Genomic DNA, 24,544 nt, shown 5'->3' on the forward strand with positions numbered 1-24,544 from the left:
TTTGTCATTGGAATCGGCCATGAGGGCCTTCTTCATAAGCTACTGTCGGTGGATACCACAGTCACACTGCAGAAGGCCATCTCCGTGAGCCAGGCATTCATGGCCTCGATGAGGCATTCATGACTCATCTTCAGGACTCAAACCTGGCAAGTACTGTGCACAGAGTGGCGCCTTTTAGAGGTTGGATTGTAGAACGTGAACCTTCTCAGGGAAGAGAGAACAGGCCCCCGAGTCCCTTCACTCAAGAACCCGCCGAGGGGGGCTAATCGAGTAGCACCATGCTGGTGTTGTGGAGGGAATCACAGGGCTCAACAATGCCGCTTTAAAGACTATGTGTGCAAAGGCTGCAGCACAAAGGGCCACCTCCAGCGAATGTGTAAAAGAAATATGACTCACTGTGTTGATGAAGAGTCTGTCCTCACACACCGGTGCTGACACCTGCATCGATTCCTAGTACGTATCAAGAATGTATCTCACCAGTCGAATGTACTTGCTTCACAACTGAACCACAAATGCAATGATGTTAATGCAAATTTTATTTTCTGGACGTGAATGTATATGAATGTAATGAGCCTCCAGCATAATCTATATGTGTGTGTGAAGGGCGGGGGGGAGGGGGGGTGGGGGCAGAGAGAATGGAGTGGTCATGGACACACAAACAGAAACCACCAGCACTCTACTGCCAACGAAACAACAACCACTCACCCAAGATAAAAATGACCTGCCAAGGGTCAACCAGATAGAGCTAAGCCCAGAGCACAGTCAATGCAGAGGTGATTTGCACTAAAGGCTTGGGGGAGAGTAATGTCATGTATCCTACATGGTTACTGCTTGTACAAAGTGTGCCACCAGAGGGCACAGCAGTGGGAGACTTGTAGGTTACCTGTACAGGTGTGCCCGGCCTAGTATAAAAGGCAGGCCACCAGGTGTGATCCTCACTCTGGAGTTATCAATAAAGGACTAAGGTCACTGCAGTTCAAGTACAACACATTGGGCCCAAGTTTCCACATGATTTGCGCCTGATTTTTAGGAGCAACTGGTGGAGAACGGACTATCTTAGAAATCGCAATTCTCCATTTTTTTCTCTGTAGTTCTAGTCAGGTAGAACAGTTCTACTTTAGAACAGAATTTTTTCTTCAAAAGGGGGCGTGTCCGGCCACTGACGCCTGATTTCAAAGTTTCCACAGTGAAAATGTACTCCAAACTAAAGTAGAATGGAGCAAGTGAAGATTTTTGTAGAACTGAAAAAACTTGTTCTACACATTAAAAAATCAGGCGCAGGTTATGTTAATTCCTGGATTCTTTTACCTCAATCTGGTTCAGTAAAATTACTGAGTCGAATACCTCTTGTGCTTTGAACAAAGCAGTCTTTATTACCGGCCAGTAAGACCTATCAGACAGAAGATATACTCTCTGGATAGAGCGTACACACTCCCTACGGATAGGTGAAGTTACATCGTAAAGCGTTAACAGTTATACAGTTTTGAAATCAGATAACAAAATACAAATGGATTGACAGTCTAACTCAGCCACTCATTAGTCAATCTATATGAGATGTTCTTCTTGAAAGCTCAAGTATTGCCTCCAAATGTTTCAATCTAATGGTGTGACTATTTACTGAGACCTTGCAATTCTGCAGATGTATTTCATGTTACAATTATATATTGGCAGGATTAGTGACTTGAAACCTTGAGACAGACTGTTAGCTATGCTGATGTTGCACTATTTGCAATCTGACATTCTCCCAGCTATTCTTCCATGGCTTATATATTTTCATATATCCCGTTTACTTTACTGTCCTTAATTCCATATATTCCGTTCAGATATCCACATCCCTCCTTTTATCATTCTATGATAACATTTAGGATCATTCTATGAGTATTGCATTGTTGAGTAGTTCTCTAGTTTGTTGGATCATAACCCGGGAACCCTTGACCACAAGAGGGTCTGCTAACCTTGTCCTTACTTTGCAGCAGAGGTTAAGGCAACCAACAATCAAACAGCAGGTAATTATTATGATGAGAACAATTGCCCCATGTATTAGATAGGATCTCCAAGATCCACCCAGAAACCAATCAAACCTGCTAAGTTCTTTTGCTGGTGTGGATAACTTTTTCACCTCCCTCCTTATGTGATCGGCAAGGTGGGTTATGTTTTCTGAACTATCAGGAATGTAAGTGCAACATTCAGATCCTATCAGGGCACACGTTCCCCCTTTCTCAGCTAACAGGTAATCGAGGGCCGTTCGGTTTTGTAATGCTACGGTCCTTATCGCTACCATTTCAGCTGTGATGCCCTCCAGAGCCTCAGCAGTGCGGTTAGCTACCTGTTCCAATATCGTTTCTTTGAATCCATCTAACAGTCTCAGTTAGGATCAGGGGAACGGTGCGCAAAGGAATTCCCCCTTTAGAATGTATAGGGATATGTGAACACACCCAGCATCTAGTGAAGTGCCCTTTTTCCGCATAAACGTAAGACATATACAAAAAGGTGTTTACATGGAGCTCTCGCCTTTGTCTTCCTTCCCGTGCACCAAAACTGTCATATATCAACACTATTATGCAGACAGTAGCATACAGACACAGTCTCATCTTATAAATAGTCCAATTATTTAGCTGATAAAAAGAGTTCTGTTTTCACGTTTCCCTTCAGGTCTCCGTCAGTGTATTTGGCTGTCTGACAGGCAAGAGTTCAAACTGATCCTCCTTCAACTGCCTTGTTCAGCTATAGGGAGGAGGAGATCTGGAACAGAAACAGGAATTAGACTAACCAGCAAAATTTGTTTAAATGGTGATGAGCTTGCAGTGGTGCAGGTGAACCCAGGCACTTTTCCCCTCAACCTTGGCTGCAGTGGGGGTAGTGAGTGACACCTAAAAAGGCCCCTCCTATTGTGGCTCTAATCCCTTCCGAATCCATACTTCCCTGGTGCCACGAGGGACAATTCGGGTAAGCATCTTGAACCTGGTTGTGAACTAGTCGCAGAGCCTGAGTCAGAGAAAGAACATAGGTGGTCATCAGTCTAGCTGAGATCTCATATCTAGGAACAATTTCCCTCATTAACACCTTAACAACAGTCTGAGTCTTATTGTCCAGGTTAGGGTAGGCTTCAATCCATCTGCTAAACACATCTACTATTACTAACACATATCTGTAACACTGAACTTTTTGCAACTCAATGTAGTCCAACTAAAATGTCTCAAAGGGACCTTCGGGTAGGGGCGTTTTACCCCAATCACAGGGGACTCCCTTCCCTGGATTATGTTGCTGGCCAACCAGGCAACGACTACTGATGTTCTGGGTGAGCGCCTGGAGTTTAGGGTGCCACCAAGTAGCCAAAAGTGTATCACTTGTTGCCTTGCTCCACAATGAGTAGCAAAATGCAGACATTCTATAACCCATGAGGCCAACTCGTCAGACATGCAAGTCTGTTCCGCGGGAGTGGTCCAGAGTTTAGAAACATTGTCATAAGTACATGCATAATATTTCCACAACAGTTTATCTTTTTCAGGAGCGTCCCCCTGTGCTTTTATAACATCTTGGATGGTTGGCATTGGTTTTTCGCAGGATTTTTAGTCTGACTCATAATTTTGGACACTACCATCTGTTGGTCACGAGAGGCCTGTTTGGCCTCTTGGTCAGGACAACGATTCCCTATATCAACCAGAGAATTTCCCGTAGGTTGGGCGGTACATTTGACAATGGCAATGCGTTTGGGGAACATGAGGGCTTGCAACAAATCAGATACTAACTGTTTATGAGATATCTCATTCCCCTGTGAGGTTAGGAATCCCCTATTTTTCCATAATTGTCCGAAATCATGCGCCACCCCAAAGGCATACCTAGAGTCGGTATAGATATTGACTTTGAGATCTTTGGCCAAGATACAGGCTTGGGTGAGGGCGAATAGTTCAGCTTGTTGAGCAGAATAGGCGGTTTCAAAGCAGCAGATTCCAAGACCTGATTCTCCTGGTTTACTATGGCGTATCCTGAGATTTGTGTATCTTCTGGATTAATAGAAGTACTTCCGTCAACAAACATAAACAATCATGACTGGGTTCTTCCTCATCTTGGGGTGGCTCAGTAAGAAAACAGGCCGGATTAATTGCAGTACAGTGCCGAAAAGTCAGTTTAGGATTGCCTGTGATTTCAGTGGGTTCTGTCGGATAGAGGGCCAGTCCACATTGCCCTGCACTGGGATCTCAATTAATGGGAGTATAACCCACTTGGGAGGGGTTCTCTGCCCACACATGAGGATCCACATAGTCAGGTATGCCGGAGCCAGTATGATGCTGTAGAGTCGTTAAGACCTTCTCGGGGTCCCCATGAAATTGGACTGTTCGGCCATGTTTTACAATTTGCACATCCCGGCTGGTAGGGTCAGCCTCATCTATGGCCTTGCGTACCATAACTCCCAAATCTTTAGCATGGTGAGGGGCTAATACTTCACGAGCAGTATGCGGTGCCATTGTTAGGGGCTGTTTCCACAGATTCTTATCCACTTCCACAAAATCTGCCTCTCTTTCCAGTCCAGTCACTCTAGCCCTTAATAGAATTCCCTTCACTTCCCCTTCGTGATCCTGATAAAAGTTCTGCAGGTCCTGATTCTTTCCACTGGGATCGTATGCTAGGGTCACGTGATTGGACCTGCCGCAGGCACCCTGAGACCACCACTGAGGGGTTCTAGTGGTATAATACTGCCGCTTAAGGGTTTCCTGTTTTACAATAATCTCCATACTCCAAATGCAACTGGAATTTGCAAAGGAGGTCTCTAGCCATCAAGTTACAGTCCAGATTGGTAGTGATGACAAATCGATGTTCTACCAATTCTTCTTGGTAACCCACTTTAACTAGTTCTGACACCAGGAATGTCGAGATTTGTCCCAGGAATCCTGAAAGTTCCTGTGTTTCAGTAGAAGCAGGGAGTTTAAGCTTTGATTGTACAGAAGACATGAAGGCTCCCGTATCTATCAAAAAGGGTTGCCACTCATTCAGAATGGGTTCGTCGTCCGGGGAGGATCCCTGCACAATCAAGCTGCGTAGTCAATCGGGGGACAATTGACCAAAGGGGTTGTTCTGGGAGAAGTTAGTGTAAGATCCTCCTCTCCCCCCTTGCCCCCCTCCTCTTCCTCCTCTTCCTTTTCCATGCTGACGGTAGGGGCAATTTTTATTCCAATGTCCTTCCTGCCCACAATTAAAACAGTCAATTCCTCTTACCCAGTCCCGGCCTCTTCCCATACCATGCCGGGGACAATAGGGAGGTTTATTAGCAGGGCTCGGGCCGTTTGGTTGTTTAGTATAACCGTATCCTTGCTTATCCATCCAATCCTGTATGCAACACTGCGGTTCTATTGATCCTTCCTCCCGAGATGGCTCTTCCTTTCTAGTCACGTATTCAGTCTTGACCCGGGTTGGGGGCGCACCTCCCCCCTCCCCTTTCTTTTTCTGCCAATAATATCTAACTGCCCTTTCCATCTGTCCGGATAGCGTGAGCAATCAAATAGTTGTTTGAAGATCACAGACACCTATAGAGAGGTGGTCTGCAGCTTGTTGTGCATCAGGGTTTGGCATTGGTCTGACAGGGAATTGGTGTCGGGACTTTGGGATCTTGGAAATCATTTCTAGGCCGGTGGATGTTTCAGAGCTGTCTGACTGCTTGACAGTTCTGCGTCTCGATCGGCGGGGGTGTTTGCTATGTCTTTCACAACTTGGACTGGTAGGTTGACTAGAAGATTTACGGGACTGTTTGTGATGTTGAGATATAGTTCTGCCCTTTCGAGTGTGAGATCTGGTCCTTTCGGCTGTATTGCTTGTAAACTGGGGATCCGAATCGCTATCAGAGGATGAGGAGTCAGTTTGGGTTTGTTGCTTTGGTGATATGTGGTTGTTCCTAACTCTTTTTACCGGAGTGTTAGGTGGAGGGTGTTGGGAAGAGGACTGGAGCAAGAGGCCAGGGGGTGCGGGAGGCGCCGTTGGGCGCTGAGTCAGTGGCCACTCATCAATTTCATCATCAGCCTCGGTTAACACAAAGCCAGCCATTTTAACTTGTAGTTGATCAATACCTTTCTCAGAGGTCCCAGAGGATCTCTTAGCAAGTTTCTCGTGCACACATTCATTCTTCTTTTTTTTTAAAGACGTCTACAGTTTTAACATGTGTTCCCTCTGTCAATGCAAGTCCTAATTTAATAGCATTTGTTTGCCAACTCGATAGAAGTGATGCATCTTTTAATTTCTGACAATAATGTCGCCAGGTTGCAATTAAATTTTTTTATCCCCTTTTCCTCGTCCCCTTCTCCAAATTAATCCCTGTGCTTTTTTTTTACCTCTACGCTTCTAGTGTCACTTAGAGGCCACTGGTCATCCCCTAATAATTTGTTCAGGGCTCCTGATAATTTTCTAAAGTCTTCAGCTCTTTCAGGGAATTCCTCACATAACTTTTGTAGCGGATTATCCGCATCCGTGGTTTTATCTAACTGATTACCCATTTTCACACTGCCCCTCGTATTACTGTGTCGCTACGCGTTCGTGTCGTCGTGCAATTTAAACAAACTTACAAATAGACACAGACTTTACAGAACTAACACGGACTTTAACTAACTCCAAATCTAACACTTACCCGCATCGCCGCACGGTCCGCGTCGCCGCACGATCTCAATACTAAACTACCACGTCGCCTCGCAGTTCACGTCGCCGCGCGATCCGCGTCGACCCGTGGCTCGCGTCGCCGCGCGAGTTAAGATACTTTAACTTTACTTCAAACACTTACCCGCATCGCCGCACGGTCCGCATAGCCGCGCGATCTACAAAATAGACAAAGACTTCTAACACTTACCCGCATCGCCGCACGGTCCGCATAGCCGCGCGATCTTAAAACTAAACTTAAAACTCTAAACACTTTAAGACTTACAGACTTACTGCCATTAGCACTGACTTTCGCGATTCGCGTTGCTGCGCCTCTGCGTCACTACGCATCGGCGTCACTGCGCGTTTACGTCACTGCGCGTTGACGTCACTGCGCGTTCGCTTCACTGCGCGTTTACGTCACTGCGTTCGCGTCGGCCCTACCTTCCGAGTTGCTGCGGGGGTTTTTTTTTTAATTCAATCAGAGCCTAGACGGGCCAAGTGATATTCAAGGTCCCTTCGTCGTACCTGAGTTGAACACCTATCCTCTATTTAAATCCCCATTTTATTCCCTGTGAGCCTAATTTTCTAATTTTGATTTCTTATGAGCCTCAATTAATTTCTTTTAGTCTCCAAATTTCTCTATCCTTTCGCGTCACTGCGCAGTTTAAATTCAATCAGTCAATGAAAGCCCTAATTTAATGGAGTTTTTCTGCCAACTGGACAGGAGTGATTTTATATTTTTCATAATTTAAAATCTCAGAACATTTTTTTTTTCTTTCAGCACCTATTTAGTACATTACTTTTTTTTATAACTAGAGAGAAGTCTGGCACGTAGGCTGTGGACTGCTTTTCGTTATCTCAATTGTTCCAGCCTCAAGGTCGTGTTATTTAATATAATTTTTTTTTAATCCTTTTGAATCCCTCTCAGTTGTTTTGCTGTGCCTTCTCTGAATGTTTGCTTTCAACAAGTTTTTCTTTTTTTTTTTAACCACCGGGACCATGTAATTTTTTCTTTTTTTAACAAATCTATCCTTTGGGCATTTCCTGGCTCCGCAACTTATCATCCGAATATACGTAATTCAATAAGGTTCACACTCTTAAACTTCCCACATACAGGACAACACTACGAAGGGTTAAAACAAACTTTCATTCTGTTTGAGATAAAACAAACCACAACTCCCCGGCTTTTTTTTTACAGTAAAAGTCACAGAAGCATTTCTCATTTAAACAGACATTCACAAGAGTCTCTTTTCTTTCCTATTAATTTTTTTTTTGGATCCATGATTGATCATCTATCCCTATCTAGCTCTAACTATCTTTCCAAGTCGCCGCTTGGTTTGCGTCATCGCGCAATTTCCCTATCTCTATCCCTATTCTAAGTTTGAAAGGTATTCACCAGATTGTCCTGGATCTCGTTCAGACACTACCTGAGAACCAGCGAGTGGCTAAACTTTCCTCAGACTTTTGAAACCGGGGGAAACTGGAGCAGTATTGAAATCATACTCACTCCAGTGGCCATTTTCCCCTCGTCTCGTCCAAGGCTAGTCTGGCTCTTAATTCGCAAGTTTTCGGCAGTCGTCCGTTGAGATCCCACTTCTGACACCAAATGTTAATTCCTGGATTCTTTTACCTCAATCTGGTTCAGTAAAATTACTGAGTCGAATACCTCTTGTGCTTTGAACAAAGCAGTCTTTATTACCGGCCAGTAAGACCTATCAGACAGAAGATATACTCTCTGGATAGAGCGTACACACTCCCTACGGATAGGTGAAGTTACATCGTAAAGCGTTAACAGTTATACAGTTTTGAAATCAGATAACAAAATACAAATGGATTGACAGTCTAACTCAGCCACTCATTAGTCAATCTATATGAGATGTTCTTCTTGAAAGCTTAAGTATTGCCTCCAAATGTTTCAATCTAATGGTGTGACTATTTACTGAGACCTTGCAATTCTGCAGATGTATTTCATGTTACAATTATATATTGGCAGGATTAGTGACTTGAAACCTTGAGACAGACTGTTAGCTATGCTGATGTTGCACTATTTGCAATCTGACATTCTCCCAGCTATTCTTCCATGGCTTATATATTTTCATATATCCCGTTTACTTTACTGTCCTTAATTCCATATATTCCGTTCAGATATCCACAGTTACAAATTAGGCGTCCAGAACGAGGTGGGGGGGAAGGGATCTCATTAAATTCTACAATCAATCCTTATTTATACTTCTACAAATATTATACAAATAAATCCAACCTGAATAAACATTTATAAGCAAAGAAAAGATTAAATAAACCATCTTCCTACCTGTGTGAAAGTGCTTCAGCCATCGTTCGAAGGAAACCGCCGTTTGTTGCCGCGCAGGAGAGGGAGGGGAAGGAGACAGCGGCTTGTTGCCGCGGAGGGGAGGGAGGGGAAGGAGACAGCGGCTTGTTGCCGCGGAGGGAGGGAGGGGAAGGAGACAGCGGCTTGTTGCCGCGGAGGGAGGGAGGGGAAGGAGACAGCGGCTTGTTGCCGTGGAGGGTGGGGAGGGGAAGGAGACAGTGAGAAGGGAAGCCTCAGTGCCGATGTGCTGATGGCAATGTGATTTTATTAAAAAATGTTCAAAAATTAAACAGCTACAAAGAACTACAAAAATGGCCGAGTGCCAATGTTTCCTTCACACTGAGCATGCGCGAACGCTCCAACGCGCACGCGCAGCGTTGCCGGCAGGAAAAAAACTAATTTAAATATTACCCGCCCCCTCCCACTTACAAAATCGGCGCGAGTGTAGGCTCCGCCCCCCTGGGCGCCGCGCCAAACAGACAAGAAGCTGCAAAGCGCTCGAGAATAGCGCGTTTTTTTTCTGGCGCCGTTTTAGGCGCGAAAAACGGGCGCCCAGCTCGGAGGGGCGCCCGTTTTTTATCCTGTGGAAACTTGGGCCCATTGCCTCGGGGAGTCATTATCAGAGCATCTAAAGACATAACATAAATGACCTGAACTTGGGTATAGGGAGTACAATTTTGAAGTTTGTGGATGATACAAGACTTGGCAACATAGTAAATAGTGATCAGGATAGTGGCAGACTTCAGAAGACTGATGGAATGGGCAGTCGCATGAGGAAAAGCTTTTTTACGCAGAGAGTGGTTAGGATCTGGAATGTACGGCCTGAAAGGGTGTTGGGCGCAGATCCAATCGTGGCTTTCAAAATGGAATTAGAGAAATATCTGAAGAAAAATGATTTGCAAAGCTACGGGGAAAGGGCGGGGGAGTGGGAGTGGTTGAAGTGCTCTCACAGAGAGCTGGCACGGGGTCAATGGGCCGAATGGCCTCCTTCTGTGCTGTAACCATTCTATGATTCTAAAGGGCAGATTCGATAAGTGTGAAGTGATGAAACACGTTGCACATTGGAGAAACAACGTGGAGAGGGAGTATAATCTAAATGGCACTATTTTGTAGCGAGTGCAAGAGCAGAGGGCCCTGGGGGTGCATATTCACAAATCTTCGAAGGTGGCAAGGCAAGTTGATAAGGCGGTTAAGGAAGCCTGTGGAATACTTGGCTTTGTAAATAGGAGCATTAAATACAAAAATGAGGAAGTCATGCTAAATCTTTACAAATCACTGGTTAGGCCCTATCTGGAGGGTTGAGTACAATTCTGGGTACCACACTTTAGGGGAAATGGGGTTGAGGGAGTTTCAATAATCTCAACTGGGAATCCAGTATTTCAGCTCTCATTATCTCACAATAGTGTGACTGGCAGTTTTTAGAACGTCCCTCTATGTGTCAGGGTCTCTTGCATATCTGTACAAGTTTATACATTTGGGGAATAATCAAAAAAGAATTCATAAATATTTACCACCACACTAAACTGCTCACCTGTTGGATAGGGAAACACTTGTTCAGTGCTGATTTTGCCTTTAAAAACGTTTACACCAAAGGATATTGACTCCTACAGAGGAAGATATTCACATTATTGCAACAACTACCAGGATTATTTCTTGATTGTAGAGGTAAGGAGCTATATACCAATCCAAAATATTTTTTTCAGTGTATAGACAATTAAATATTAAGTTGCTTTATTACTTTTCAAATCTAAAAATATCTCAATACTCTTCCAATAATTTCAACTGCATGATCATTTGTGAATTATGGCTGCTATTTGCTACTTTATGCTTACTATTTCTGAGGGAGAACTGGATGGTGCAGTAGGTTAAACACTTTCACCTTTAGAAGCTGGGTTCCATTTCAGCCTTTACTGATGGGATGAAAAGCTACCTTTGTTTATGGACTGCAAGGGTCCCATGTGAAATGAGTTTGGAGAGTCTCAATCCAGTTCTTCATAACAAATGCACACACAGATTGCCCCTAATTTGGCCTTAATTGGCACCAAGTTGTAACTCTCACTCAGAGCAGCTACAGGATAGTCTTCCCAATGCCTAGAATGAAAAGTTTTCATTCCCCAGCACTTGATGAGCTCAGAATTTACAAAAGGCTTACTATTTGTCATCAGTTTGCAGATAAATTAAATTGTACTCTCAACAGGAAAATGTAACTGATATGACACCAAAGGAAAGATTAATAGTCAATTCTGTAAATTATATCTTCATTATTAATCTTATTGACATCACTTAAGATGTCCTACACCCTATAATAACGTGCATAGCTATTTCTTTCAAATTGAGAAAATGGAGGAGATGAGAGGTGGTCACTAGGGTCACTGACAAGGCCAGATGGGGCCAGGTTACTGAGAAGGTCAGATGGGGGCCAAGGTTGTCAGTTTTCCAGACTACTGTACTTCAGATGTGCTGATGTAATCAGGCACCAAAAGTGGCATAACTGTCCTAAACACTTACTGCTCACATTTGATAAGGCACAACTGCATCTGATGAGCCACTAAAGGAGACACTTTAGTCTCCCAAATAGAAACAGTCTCCATGGAAGCAATTACACAATTACACCGGCGCACCGTGGCTGCAGTGTGCACCAACTACAAGATGCACTGCGGCAACTCACCAAGGCTTCTCCGGCAGCCCTCTACCACTTAGAAGGACAAGGGCAGCAGGTGCATGGGGGAACACCACCACCTCCAAGATCCCCTCCAAGCCACACACCATCCTGACTTGGAAATATATCGTCGTTTCTTCATCATCATTGGATCAAGATCCTAGATCTCCCTCCCTAAAAGCATTGTGGGAGTACCTTCACCACACGGACTGCAGCGGTTCAAGAAGGCAGCTCACCACCACCTTCTCAAGGGCAATTAGGGATGGGCAATAAATGCTGGTCTTGCCAGCGATGCCCACATCCCATGAACGAACATTAAAAGAAACCTGATTGGTTCTGCTTCTCGAATGAGAATGTTCTATGAATCATAAAGAATGGGAAGGATTGGTGGAGACAGGATGGTGTAGTGCAGCCATGCAATACACTGATGTTTCCAACATGGCTGAGCTCATACTCATGACTCGCTATGTGGCAAATTCCCATCAGCTGTGCTATTAAAGGGAAATTCAGAGGGAGCCTAATCAAATTTTAATTTGATTTTATTTGTTTTAAAGTTTAATTTGTTTTAATTGCCGGGCTTTTAGTGTCCTCCTCCCCTTTTATAGGGGGCACTTGTAAAATATATGGTTTTAATGCCCTAAAAAAAAAATCAGAGGGAGCCTAGACAGTGCAATGAGTTGGAACATTCCCCATTCTGTTCCAGAAAAAAATTCAATTCCAGCTGTGATTGATGGGGATGAATGTTTCCTCTTTCTCCCAGCTGCAAGGGTCCCAAATGAAAGAAATTTAGTCACTCTCAAAGTATTTCCCAGTGAACGCAAGTCTATAATGGCTCACTATGAAACTGACAAAAATTGGCAATCTCACTCAGAAGGCAATAAGGCTGGTGTGAGGAATGGGGACATAAATAGTGTAACAGTAGAAGGTTGAGCTATACTGTTCACTAACAAGTAACGTATCTGCAACTGACATACACTACCCAACTGATGCTGACTCAAAATGGGTCCTCAACATTACCATAAAGAAAATGGATGAATCATGCTGGATTCAAAAATAACTTGCCAAAGGATTGCAGCTATTAAAAAAATACAAACTACCATGTACAGAAGGCTTCTGAATATCACAAGGAAAATATAGGGGATACTGGTTAAAACATTTTCACAGGAAATATACATTGCATTTGAATTCCTAAATTATTAATGGAATTCAACAATTTACATTTATACAGTGCATTTAACATATTAAATGCCCCATCAGTGAAAAACCAGCAATATGGAGTAGTAAAAGCTAAGACATAGCTTTTACTAAATATAGGTCGAAAATATAGGTTTTGAGTTGGTTTTTAAGGCAAGGAGAGAAGTTGGGAGGCAGAAAGGTTTAGTGAGGGAACTCCAGATAGTGTGACTGAGATGCTAAAGGCTCTGCCACCGGGAAACAAAGCGGATAAGGGCAATGCACAGGAGTTCAGAGTCAGAGAACCAAAGACTGGGACATAATGCTAAAGGGGTTAGAAACATAGAAACATAGAAAATAGGTGCAGGAGCAGGCCATTCAGCCCTTCTAGCCTGCACCGCCATTCAATGAGTTCACGGCTGAACATGAAACTTCAGTACCCCATTCCTGCTTTCACGCCATACCCCTTGATCCCCCTAGTAGTAAGGACTTCATCTAACTCCCTTTTGAATATATTTAGTGAATTGGCCTCAACAACTTTCTGTGGTAGAGAATTCCACAGGTTCACCACTCTCTGGGTGAAGAAGTTTCTCCTTATCTCGGTCCTAAATGGCTTACCTCTTATCCTTAGACTGTGACCCCTGGTTCTGGACATCACCAACATTGGGAACATTCTTCCTGCATCCAACCTGTCCAAACCCGTCAGAATTTTAAACGTTTCTATGAGGTCCCCTCTCACTCTTCTGAACTCCAGTGAATACAAGCCCAGTTGATCCAGTCTTTCTTGATAGGTCAGTCCCACCATCCCGGGAATCAGTCTGGTGAATCTTCGCTGCACTCCCTCAATAGCAAGAATGTCCTTCCTCAAGTTAGGAGACCAAAACTGTACACAATACACCAGGTGTGGCCTCACCAAGGCCCTGTACAACTGTAGCAACACCTCCCTGCCCCTGTACTCAAATCCCCTCGCTATGAAGGCCAACATGCCATTTGCTTTCTTAACCGCCTGCTATATCTGCATGCCAACCTTCAATGACTGATGTACCATGACACCCAGGTCTCATTGCACCGCCCCTTTTCCTAATCTGTCACCATTCAGATAATAGTCTGTCTCTCTGTTTTTACCACCAAAGTGGATAACCTCACATTTATCCACATTATACTTCATCTGCCACGCATTTGCCCACTCACCTAACCTATCCAAGTCACTCTGCAGCCTCATAGTATCCTCCTCGCAGCTCACACTGCCACCCAACTTAGTGTCATCCGCAAATTTGGAGATACTACATTTAATCCCCTCATCTAAATCATTAATGTACAATGTAAACAGCTGGGGCCCCAGCACAGAACCTTGCGGTACCCCACTAGTCACTGCCTGCCATTCTGAAAAGTACCCATTTACTCCTACTCTTTGCTTCCTGTCTGACAACCAGTTCTCAATCCACGTCAGCACACTACCCCCAATCCCATGTGCTTTAACTTTGCACATTAATCTCCTGTGTGGGACCTTGTCGAAAGCCTTCTGAAAGTCCAAATATACCACATCAACTGGTACTCCTTTGTCCACTTTATTGGAAACATCCTCAAAAATTCCAGAAGATTTGTCAAGCATGGTTGCAGAGGTACGATATGATGAGACCAGAGGGATTTATAAATGAGGCTGAAGAATTTAAATTGGCAGTAAGGTGATTATGGAGGTCAGCAAGGGCAGGGGTGCTGGATCCAGACTTAATAAGTAACTGAATATTTTGATCATCAGATAAGGTAATAGAATCCAAAGCAAACTTGTATAATTCTGTTACCTCTTTTATTTATAAAATAAAAAAGCACATCATATATATAAAGCTTACAAAGTTTCAACGGTTTGGCTCACCTTTCTTATTTCACTTGCAAAGTGGGCATTAAACTGGAAGGTTGGAACAAGCATTCCGGCTAAAATACTACAGAAAAAAGGAACGCAATATATATAGAGAATATCAGAAAACCATCATATTGCACAAAGATTATCAAACACATCTCAGCAAATGAAATGCTCTATACTTTTACAGATATATTTTGGCATTTTACATCAAACTTAACAGTTTAAAGATAACTGATTTTAAAGCAGGCCATGACAATAATGTTCCAAAGAATTGATTTTTAAAATTAATTTGTTTTAGATTCATCCATTCGAGCTCATGGAATTGAAGGCAAATTATTGACCTGGTTAGGAAATTGGCTGAGCGGCAGGAGACAGAGAGTAGGGATAATGGGCAGGTACTCTAATTGGCAAGATGTGTACCACCGGAATCTGTGTTGGGGTCTCAACTATTTACGACTTAGATGATGGGATAGAGAGCTACATATGCAAGTTTCCCAATGACACACAGATAGACGGCATTGTAAGCAGCAGAGATGGATAAAAATACAAAGAGATATTAATAAATTAAACGAATGGTCAAAACTGTGGCAAATGGATTTCAATGTAGGCAAATATGAGGCCATCCACTTTGGACTTAAAAAGGATAGATCAGAATACTTTATAAATAGTGAAAAGCTGGAAACAGTGGAGATCCAAAGAAACTCAGGGGTCCATTAAAATGTCATGTTACAGAAAATAATCAAAAAGGTTAATGGAATGCTGGCCTTTATATCTAGAGAACTAGAATACAAGGAGTTGTAAGTCATGCTACAGCTATACAAAGCCCTGGTTAGACCACACCTGAGTACTCTGTTCAGTTCTGGACAGCACACCTTAGGAAGGATATATTGGCCTTGGAGGGAGCACAGTGTAGATTTACCAGAATGATACCCAGACTCCAAGAGTTAAATTACGAAGAGAGATTACACAAACTAGGGTTCTGTTCCCTGGAATTTAGAAGGTTAAGAGGTGATTTGATTGAAATTTTCAAAATATTAAGGGGAACTGATTGGATAGACAGAGAGAAACTATTTCTGCTGGTTGGAGAGTCTGGGACTAGGGAACATAAAATTTAAAACCAGATCTTTCAGGAGTGAAGTTAGGAAACACTTCTACATGCAAAGAGTGGTAGTAGTTTGGCACTCTCTTCTGCAAATGGCAGTTTAGGTTGGGTCAATTATTAATTTTAAATCTGAGATGCAGATTTTTGTTAACCAAAGATATAAAGGGATATGTGGTACACGTGGATATATGGAGTTAGGTCATGATCTCATTGAATTGCGGAAGAGATTCGAGGGGCTGATTGGCCTCCTCCTGTTCCAATGTTCCCATCCCCTGACTGGTTTATGGTCTTAAGTTCCCACACCCATGGCAGAGTGCAGTGACACTGAATATTAAAGTAGAAATGCTTAGCCTCAGATGAAGACAAAGCCATTCAATTCACATTCTGATGGGGAAGTGTTGAGCAAAGGCTTTGGCATCCGCCTGCGAAGGGAAGGGAAATAATTTACCAGAAGAAACATTAAACAGTCTGCCTTACAAATACGTCACTGTTAGGTATCTGGTATCAGTTATTATATCCAATAATAAATTTTACTTGCAATACAGGTTTTCTTATTTTTGCAGTGATTGGGCATGTATGTATTGTTCCGATGTATGTATTGTTCCGATGTATGTATTGTTCCGATGTATGTATTGTTCCTGCGGCAACGACCTGGACCTGGCGATCGCCCTCCCGCACCACCTCCCCTCCCCCCCCCACCTCCAGCGGCGATCGGAACACCTCCAACGGCAGCAATGGGCCTCTCCTCCCCATTGACGGCTGGACCTTCCGTGGTGACAGGCAACCGTCTCCTCAATGGCGACTTGGTCCTCCTCTCCCACAACGACGGTTGCCCCCCCTCTCCTCCCTCAGTGACTACTGGACCTCTCCTTCCCCACTGGTGACCCGGCCTCTTCTGCTCCTCCAGCACGTGGTGAGTACCGTGGCTGTGATCACCCTGACCTTCCACTCTGAACCCCAGTGGGCCACTGACCCTTCCAGTGCCCGCTCCCAAACAATCCTCGGACCACCTACCATCACGGGCGCTACTCAGCGTCGAGCCTGCGGCCAACATCTTGCCGTAGGCAACCAGGACCACATAGCACTGCCTGGTCTTCAGTCGTCTTGGACCCTTTTGCCACTGGATCAAGACTTTGCTCAGCTAAGCCCGTGTGGTAGCCGGTCTGCAGCGACCACCCCACGTTAAAAGAACTCACACACAGGCATCTTCCACCCCTCTAACATGAAGTTCGGGACCTGGAACGTCAGGACCCCCATGGACAACCCCAACAGCGACAGGCCGGAACGCCGCACCGCCATAGTTCCCCGGGAACAGAGACGCTTTGATATCGACATCGCCGCCTTAAGCGAGACCCGGTGGACAGGGGAAGGCCAGCTCAAGGAACAAGGTGGAAGTTACACCTTCTTCTGGAAAGGGAAACCAGAGGAAGAACGCCGGCTCCGTGGAGTCGGCTTCGCCATCAAAAACGAGCTGGTCGACCGCCTCAAAGACTCCCCCTGCAGAGTTAACGAACGCCTCATGAAAAAGCGTGCGGCAAACCAGTCCCACCCAACCCTTCCCTCCACGACTATCCCACCTGTGACAGAGTCTGTGGTTCTCGTATTGGACTGTTCAGCCACCTAAGAACTCATTTTAAGAGTGGAAGCAAGTCTTCCTCGATTCTGAGGGACTGCCTGTGATGATGATGATGACGACTGTTCCGATGAAGGTGTGTATAACTAATCTAGTCCAAGGTGGGGAATTTCTGGTAACAGCCAAGTGGGATGGCTTCCGTTCTGTCAATGTTTACCTGAAGGAACTTCCAGTTAGTCCTTGACTTAATTTTGGACTGGCTGTTACACAGAGCAGCAACAGTCATATCATTTGGCATTGTGTTGAGGTAAAGCTGGGTGTTGTCAGCTGATTCCATGCTGACAGATCATGTCACTCTGAAGCAACAGGAGGTAAGGCAGTTTAGCAGGTCACACTCAGACAGTGAAGATGAAAATGACCCCCAAGGTTTTCCCATTATAAATATGGACATAAAAAGTGTGACGCAGGAAGCAGTGTTAATGTGAACAGGGGCTGTGCACCTAATTTTGTTGAAGCAAAATCATGAAATCCTGGTGAAAAAATATATTGTCATTTGATATTTTTTCTTTATGTTTCACTCACACGACAGATCAGCTTTGACAACAAACAAGTCAAAGCAATATTCTCGATTTTTTTACACAATCAACTCATGTGTGCATAACAAAGGGTGTGAAAACTGGTAAATTTGAGAGTGAAAATCTCTCTCCTTCCCTTTAGTGACTTTCTCCCTCATCTTCATTTCTATATTTATCTCTTCCCCTTCTATGTGTGTGTGTCGTTCTCTCTCTTCTTCCCTTCTGTGTTTCTCTCTCTATCTTTCCTTCACCATCCATCAGTTACTTCCCTTGTGTGTTTCCCTCTACTTGCCCTTTCTGACTCACTGGTTCTTCCCTTTTGTCTCTCTCTGCTGTTTCCCTTCTGTGTGTCTGTTCAATCCTAGGAACAGTTGCTTATTTGGCGATGTACCTCTGGGTTTCATCTTGCATGGTTCCACTCCTACATGTCCAAATGCGGCCAGTTCATTTCCAGCAATCCCATTTCTTCCCATCCCCACACCATCACCTCCAGAATCCCCCAAGGGTTATATTCTTCATCCCTCCTCTTTCTCATGTACATGCTGTTTCTTAATGACATCATTCGAGGCATAGGATCAGCTTCCATATGCTCTATTTCTCAATCAATTTTATTGACTCCATGATCACCGCCCTGCTCTCAGACTGCCTATCTGACATCAAGCCATAAATAAAGATCAAGAAAGGGATTCCCGGCTGATTTTCCCTCTTTCCTCACACAGAATCTCCTCAGGTCAACTGTTTTTTTCCCCCCAGCTCAGGTGAACTAGACTAGTACTGACTAAGAATCAAATCTTAATCTTTTGGTCTGCATAGCCCAATGCTACACCAAGCAATGGGGTAGAATTTTAATGGGGATTCTCCTGATCGACCACCATAACTTCGGCAAAAGATCAATGAAAACCCCAGAGAAACTGTTCTTCGGGGTTCTGGCCCAATTTCAGCCAAATTTATGATGGGGGGTTGGGAGAATCCCTGCAGAAAGTTTACCCCAGTCATCCATCAGAGATCCATCTTCTCTTGCCGTTAGAAGTGTTATTGGTTAATATAATCTACAGTTAGAATAGTGATACAATTGATATATAATATACAGCACAGAAAAGGCCACTCAGCCCAACTGGTCTGTGCCAGTGTTTATGCTTCATACAAGCCTCCTCCCACCCTACTTCATCTAACCCAATCAGCATATCCTTCTATTCCTTTCTCCCTCACGGACTTGTCTAGCTTCCCCTCAAATGCATCTATGCTGTAGGCCTCCGACTGATCCACGACGATATGCAGGCCGTGATCCTGACCAACAGAGCCACCATAGACCCAATCCACATCCGGACCAGGGTCAAGCAGGGTTGCATCATCGCACCAACGCTCTTCTCGATCTTCCTCGCTGCTATGCTCCATCTCACTCTCAACAAGTTCCCCGCTGGAGTGGAACTAAACTATAGAACCTATCATCATAGACCATTGACAGCCACCATCAGAATGCTTAGAAAGAACCAAAGGGACATTCAGAGAGGAATGCCTGGTAACAGTCCTTTTGTTAACAACAACCTCAGCTCATGCTGGAGGTGTGGGGATAGACATACTGCGAAAAGCTGCAGGTTCCAGCAATTTCTCTGTAGGAATTGCAACATCAGTAGACACTTGGCCAGAATGTGCAGGAAGGCTGTAGCGAGGCTAATCTACGAGACAGAGGAACCGGACGAGGGGTCTGCAGTGCAGTATGATGCTTGGGGAAAAGCCATGGATGCTGAAGTTCAGCGGGTTCATGTGGCTGACGTCCACAGCTCATATACCAAAACGCCACCCATGATGATGAAAGTTTTATTGAATGGCATCCCGGTACTCATGGAGCTGGACACAGGAGCCAGCCAATCCCTTATTTGAGAGACTATGGCCACACAGATCTAGCAGACCAAAACTGGAACGCATTGACACGCAGCTACGGACGTACACCAAAGAGATCATCCCAGTGCTAGGCAGTGCAAACTTGGTGGTAACACATAATGGATCAGAGAACCGGCTGCCACTCTGGATTGTCCCGGGAAACGGCCCCGCACTATTGGGGAGGAGCTGGCTAGCCGAGATGAACTGGAAATGGGGGGATGTGCACGCCATTTCATCTGTGGAGCGAAGCACATGCTCACAGGCCCTACAGAAATTCGGGTCACTGTTTCAACCAGGTGTCGGGACTTTCAAGGGCACCAAAGTAGTGATACGCATCACCCCGGACGCCAGACCAGTGCACCACAAAGCCAGAGCTGTGCCGTATGTGATGCGTGAGAAAATTTAAAGTGAATTGGACAGGCTGCTCAGAGAGGGCATAATCTCGGCCATTGAATTCAGTGACTGGGCAAGTCCCATCATTCCTGTTCTCAAAGCGGATGGCTCGGTCAGGATTTGTGGGGACTACAAGGCCACCATCAACCGAGTGACACTGCAGGACCAATACCCTCTTCCGAGAGTGGAGGATCTGTTTGCCACGCTGGCAGGTGGCAAGCTGTTCACCAAGTTAGACCTCACTTCGGCCTACATGACTCAGGAACTGGCTGAAGAATCCAAGCTTCTGACCACCATCACGACACACAAGGGCCTATTTATCTACAACAGGTGTCCGTTTGGCATTCGTTCGGCGGCCGCTATCTTTCAGAGGAACATGGAAAGCTTGCTTAAATCCATTCCTGGAATGATCATATTCCAAGACGACATCCTAATAACAGGTCGAGACACCGAGGAACACCTCCACAACCTGAAGGAGGTGCTACGCCGACTGGACCGGGTAGGCCTGCGACTGAAAAAGGCCAAGTGTGTGTTTTTGGCCCCAGAGGGCGAGTTTTGGGCAGGAGGGTTGCCGCAGACGGTATTCGGCCCACTGAAGCTAAAACGGAGGCGATCCGCCGGGCGCCCAGGCCCGGCAACACACCGGGCGCCCAGGCCCGGCAACACACCGGGCGCCCAGGCCCGGCAACACACCGGGCGCCCAGGCCCGGCAACACGTTGGAGTTGCGATCATTCCTGGGACTTTTGAACTATTTTGGGAACTTTCTGCCGAACTTAAGCACATTGTTGGAGCCGTTACATGTGCTCTTGCGTAAAGGTTGTGAGTGGTTTTGGGGGGACGGTCAAGATCGGACTTTCAATAGAGCGCGGAACCTCCTTTGTTCTAACAAGCTGTTGATCTTGTACGACCCCTGTAAAAAAACTGGTTTTAACGTGTGATGCATCATCTTATGGGGTTGGGTGTGTGTGTTGCAGCAGAGTAATGATGATGGCCGACTCCAACCGGTGGCTTATGCCTCCAGGTCGCTCTCCCAGGCAGAGCATGGATATGGCATGGTTGAAAAGGAGGCACTCGCTTGTGTTTACGGTGTGAAAAAGATGCACCAGTACCTTTTTGGTAGGCGGTTCGAGCTAGTAACGGACCACAAGCTGTTAACATTCCTGTTGTCCGACAGCAAGGCTGTCAATGCCAATGCGTCAGCTCCCATACAGCGATGGGCTCTCACGCTGGCTGCATATGACTACACCATACGGCACCGGCCAGGCACCGAGAATTGCACTGATGCGCTCAGCAGGCCACCACCGAGGGGGCGTCGGAGCAAAGCGCTGAGATGGTCATGGCCGTTGAGGCTTTTGATACCGCAGGCTCCCCCATCACAGCCCGCCAGATCAAACTCTGGAGATCCCCTCCTATCCATGATAAAGAAATGTGTTCTGACTGGGGATTGGGCACTCGCACACGGGGCGTGCCCCGAGGAGGTCAGACCATTTCACAGACGGATGGATGAGCTCTCCATCCAAGCCGACTGCCTACTATGGGGCAGTCGGGTAGTCATGCCCCAGAAAGGAAGGGAAGCAGTCATCAGGGAACTCCACAGCGAGCACCCTGGCATCGTGCTAATGAAGGCCATTGCCTGGTCACATGTATGGTGGTCGGGAATTGACTCAAACCTGGAACACTGTGTTCGCAGGTGCACGATGTGTGCCCAGCTGGGCAATGCCCCCAGGGAGGCCCCCCTCAGTCCGTGGCACTGGCCCACCAGGCCATGGTCACGCGTTCACGTAGACTACATGGGCCCATTCATGGGAAAAATGTTCCTGATCGTTGTCGATTCATACTCGAAATGGATCGAGTGCATCATATTAAGCTCGTGCACGACATCCATCACAGTGGAGAGTCTGCGCGCGGTTTTCGCGATCCACAGCTTGCCGGACATCCTGCTCAGCGACAATGGCCCATGCTTCACCAGCCATGAATTCCAGGAGTTTATGTCGGGTAATGGCATCAAACACGTCCGGACAGCGCCGTTCAAGCCGGCCTCCAATGGCCAGGCGGAACGTGCGGTCCAAGTCATAAAACAGGGCATGCTCCGTATCCAAGGACCCTCCCTTCAGTACCGCCTATCGCACCTCCTGCTGGCCTACAGGTCCCGCCCGCACTCGCTCACGGGAGTCCCGCCAGCGGAACTACTCATGAAACGCACGCTTAAAACGCGGCTGTCCCTCATTCATCCAGCCCTGGCAGACATTGTTGAGGGCAAGCGCCAGTCCCAAACCAAGTGCCATGATCATAACGCAAGGGGGAGGTGTATAGAAATGGATGACCCGGTATTTGTTCTTAACCATGCTTTGGACCCAAGTGGCTTGAGGGCACCGTAATTGGCAAAGAAGGGAATAGGGTCATAGTGGTCAGACTAAACAATGAGCAGATATGCCGAAAACACTTGGACCAAGTAAAGAAAAGGTTCAGCATAGACACTGATGAACATGAAGAAGAGCATGAGATGTCACCCACACCACTGCCAGTGGACAAGCAACAAGGACATTCACCAACATGCACAGTCCCTGTGGCCAGCCCGGACAAGCCGGAATCACCACAGGTGACAGAGACGCATGCCAAGGCTCAAAAACCAGAGCCCCAACTGCGGCGCTCCACGAGAGAGCATCGACCGCCTGAAAGACTTAACCTTTGACACAAAAAGGCGTGAGGGGGAGGTGATGTCATGTATGCAACCTTCATACAACCGTAACCTTCATGTAACTGTAACCTTCATGCAACCACACTGTACACTGTATATATGTCCTGAAAATGCACACCTTGACCACAGGGGGTGAACTTGTGGGAGACACTCCTCACCTGGACACTCAGGTACTTAAAGGAAGGTCCCACGCAGGGTCATCACTTCCTGGTCCTGGGAATAAAGGAAGGTCACGCAGTGACCGTATCTGCAATACATGCCTCATGTGATTCAGTAGCAAGGTGCAGGGACACCACACTCTTCTTTGAAATGTGGGATCTTTTACATCCACTTGGGAGAGCAGATGGGACCTCGGTTTAACGTCTCATCTGAAAGACGGCACCTCCAACTGTGCAGCACTCCTTCAGCACTGCATAAGAACATAAGAACATAAGAAATAGGAGCAGGAATAGGCCACCTGGCCCCTCGAGCCTGCTCCGCTATTTAATAAGATCATGGCTGATCCGATCATGAACTCAGTTCCCTGCCCGCTCCCCCTAACCCTTTATTCCCTTATCACTCAAAAATCTGTTTATCTCCGTCTTAAATATATTCAATGACCCAGCCTCCACAACTCCCTCAGCACTGCACTGGAGTGTCAGCCTAGATTTTTGAGCTCAAGTCTCTGGAGTGGTACTTGAACCCACAACTTTCTGATTCAGAGGAATCACTGTATGACAAAATCTCTTATTCTTCATATAACTGGGACGCACCCCTAAATGTAAAGGTGTGCAATGTGTGATATATTCTTACAACATCACTAACAAACATCACGAACAAACACACTTTACAAGATGGCTCCAATACATCATGTGACTTTTATTGTATTTACAGCAGCAGTTGCATTACCATAGTCATCTATTAGGTGATGCAGTGGTCTACTAGGTGGAGGTCGATATTATACTTCTCCCTCTTTAATGAAGAAGTAATCCGAACAAAATAATCATCACACATAATGTGCATGGTTATACACAACAAAAGATATGGACTTATTTTGCTATATTTACAAAGCAAACTTAACCACTGGTTTTCTGTTTTGAAGAGGATACCTTCACTCTTGAACAGAACTTTCCAAACATGGTGTCGAACTAAGACTCATTCTAAGCTGAGCCTGAGGAGAGTTTTCCTCCAAGGGATGCCATTGATCTACATTTGAACTCTCTAGAACTTCATACTCGTTGCCTGCCTGGCTTGGACTCAGACTGAAATTCTGACTTTCCCTTGGACTTGTTTCTAGTACATCTGATGTAGGATTTGCTACTGGTACTCTACTTGTAACAAGGCTACCTGACTCATCCGAAAAAATCGAATCATTCCAACTTTCAACTCTTTCCACATCTGTAGGTAAAATATGATCAATGTGAACAAACCTAACCTGTCCATGATCAAGCATTTTGACCAAATATGTGCAAGGGTCACATATCTTCACGACTCTTCCTAGTGATCAATTTAATCATTTATGGTGATGGTTCTTCACCTTAACTTTCTGATTCAATTTCACACTTGCCTCACTTACTCTACCTCTATCATGATTCTCTTTCTGTCTTGTTTCTCCTCTACTGACTGTGCCAAGTTTGGCTTTAACAATGAGAACCTGATATTGGGTAGATTGCCCTCTAGACCCTGGTTTACGGTTACT

General features: G+C 45.4%; 1 long non-coding RNA gene and 1 pseudogene across 1 annotated transcript; both read right to left on the minus strand.

Annotated features, from left to right (window-relative positions):
• Positions 1-18,366, minus strand: part of LOC139266309 (very long-chain specific acyl-CoA dehydrogenase, mitochondrial-like) — a 92,504-nt pseudogene extending 74,138 nt beyond the window's left edge.
• Positions 1,362-8,769, minus strand: LOC139266061 (uncharacterized). Its single transcript, XR_011593679.1, has 2 exons — positions 8,129-8,769; positions 1,362-2,742 (listed from the first exon to the last, which is right to left on the minus strand). It is a non-coding gene; the product is annotated as an uncharacterized lncRNA (long non-coding RNA).
• Positions 18,367-24,544: the final 6,178 nt, after the last annotated feature.

The sequence above is a fragment of the Pristiophorus japonicus genome, chromosome 6 (assembly GCF_044704955.1).
Source record: "Pristiophorus japonicus isolate sPriJap1 chromosome 6, sPriJap1.hap1, whole genome shotgun sequence".
NCBI classification, from domain to species: Eukaryota; Metazoa; Chordata; class Chondrichthyes; family Pristiophoridae; genus Pristiophorus; species Pristiophorus japonicus.